The 2,452-nt window shown below is 38.2% G+C and overlaps 1 non-coding gene across 1 annotated transcript; it reads right to left on the minus strand.

Moving 5' to 3' along the window:
* Positions 1-2,091: 2,091 nt before the first annotated feature.
* TRNAC-GCA lies at positions 2,092-2,162 on the minus strand. The gene has a single exon. It is a non-coding gene; the product is annotated as a tRNA-Cys (tRNA).
* Between the last annotated feature and the right edge of the window lie 290 nt (positions 2,163-2,452).

Below are 2,452 nucleotides of genomic sequence, written 5' to 3' on the forward strand. Positions count from 1 at the left end.
GCCCACTTGACCTCACATTCCAGGATGTCTGGCTCTAGGTGATCACACCATTGTGATTATCTGGGTCATGAAGATATTTTTTGCATAGTTCTTCTGTGTATTGTTGCCACCTCTTTTTAATATCTTCTCCTTCTGTTAGGTCCATCCCTTTTCTATCCTTTACTGAGCCTATCTTTGAATGAAATGTTCCCTTGATATCTCTAATTTTCTTGAAGAGATCTCTAGTCTTTCCCATTCTATTGTTTTCCTCTATTTCTTTGCACTGGTCACTGAGGAAGGCTTTCTTATCTCTCCTTGCTATTCTTTGGAACTCTGCATTCAGTTGGGTATATCTTTCCCTTTCTCCTTTGCTTTTGGCGTCTCTTCTTTTCACAGATATTTGTATGGCCTCCTCAGACAGCCATTTTGCTTTTTTGCATTTCTTCATCTTAGGGATGGTCTTGCTCCCTGTCTCTTGTACAATGTCACAAACCTCCATCCATAGTTCATCAGGCACTCTGTCTATCAGATCTAGTCCCTTAAATCTATTTCTCACTTCCACTGTATAATCATAAGGGATTTGATTTAGGTCATACCTGAATGGTCTAGTGGTTTTCCCTACTTTCTTCAATTTAAATCTGAATTTGGCAATAAGGAGTTCATGATCCGAGCACAGTCAACTCCAGGTCTTGTTTTTGCTGACTGTATAGAGCTGTAAATATCCATTAATGGATAAATAGATAAATAGAATGTGTTATATCTATAAATGTGTTATATCTATCATTTGGCAATAAAAAGGAATCAAATTTTGGTACATGTTGGGCTTCCCTGGTGGCTCAGATTGTAAAGAATCTACATGCTTCAAAGCAGATATACCTTGAAGACGTTACGCTAAGTGAAAGAAATCATTCACAAACCACCTCATATCGTATGATTCCATTTATATGAAATGTCTAGGGTAGACGAATCTACAGATCGGTAGGTAGGCAGGAAATAGGTGGGTGATTTCCTAAGGATGGAGGAGGGAGGGTGAGGGGACATGTTGGGTGACTGTTAATAGGCATGGAATTTCTTTTTAAGTTGATAAAAGTGTTTTAAAGTTCTGGATGAACTCTGTGACTATACCAGAATCCCCGGATTGTGCACTTTCAATGGATGAACCATTGGTATGCTGTGTGCATTGCATCTCAATAAGTATGTTATTTTTAGAAATGAGAAATAAATCTTCAAATAATCAGCAATTGAGTAACACATATGAAGAAACTGAGTTTTAAGTGATTTGCTTAAAGGCTGTTGCTTAGATCCAAGATTTAAACTGGGGTAAACTGGGGTTGTCAGCTCTGAGATCAGACTCCTGACTTCATAGCACACTGTGAACCGACATTACCAATTTCAATTTCAAATTCATATTTCATACCTATGAGTAGAATAACTATCCTCAGCGAGAATATTCTGGCGAAGGGCTGAGGAGGGACTGTGAATGTGGTGAGGGGACTATTCTCTAAATTTTGAATTGCTTCTTTTAGTGTGTGATTGTGTATGAGTGTTCTGTGGATTTGAGGTCTTTTGTATTCAGCATATTGTGTTTTTTCCTTTATGAATTCAGCAAAAAGTTTTGGGCATCTGTAATATGCCAGAAACCATCTCCTATAAGAGAAATTACTGGTGCCTACCTACTCCTTCCTCCTAGAAATTTTGGGAGAACTCGGCTTGTACCTGTTGATAACTGTACTTGAACTACCAATTCATAGTCTTGAGTTCTGCAACTTATAAGCCAATTCTCTAATCTCTCCTAAGTAGTCTTTTAAAATTGTTTCTAGTAAAGAGAGTATATTTAAAACTGTCCAATGGTAGTTTTTTTCTTTTTGTTGAATAAGAATGGGTTATTTTCAGCATTTGAATTGCTTTTTATGGAAATGCTGTGGGTTTAGCACTATTAGCATTATTAAATACAGTGTAATCTACTTGTACATGTGTACAAGATCCAATAACCAGATGGTGGTTTAGTCGCTAAGTTGTGTCCTACTCTTTGCAACCCCATGGTTCCTCTGTCCATGGGATTTCCCAGGCAAGAATACTGGATTGGGTTGCTGTTTCCTTCTGCAGGGGATTTTCCCAGACCAGGGATCGAACCTGGGTCTCCTGCATTGCAAGCAGATTCTTTACCACTGAGCCACCAGGGAGTTCCTCAATAACCAGAAGTCTCTATTTGTCTATATCTATTGATACAACTTTTTAAGATTATAAACCTATTCTATGGTTAACAAGATGATAAAATCATAGGAACTGATGGTACCTTAAAAATGCTCCAGTCCAGTTCTTCTGTATCATGGTTGAGGAAACTGAGGTTCAGAGAAACTGAGATTTGCTGTGAGCATCTGCCCTCTGGGGGGTCTATTGTCTCCACTGACCACTATATTAAAATTTCAACAACATGGTATGACAAAGGCATTTGTGATGAATGGTTCCATCT

The sequence above is a fragment of the Oryx dammah genome, unplaced genomic scaffold (assembly GCF_014754425.2).
Source record: "Oryx dammah isolate SB20612 unplaced genomic scaffold, SCBI_Odam_1.1 HiC_scaffold_3, whole genome shotgun sequence".
Taxonomy (NCBI): domain Eukaryota; kingdom Metazoa; phylum Chordata; class Mammalia; order Artiodactyla; family Bovidae; genus Oryx; species Oryx dammah.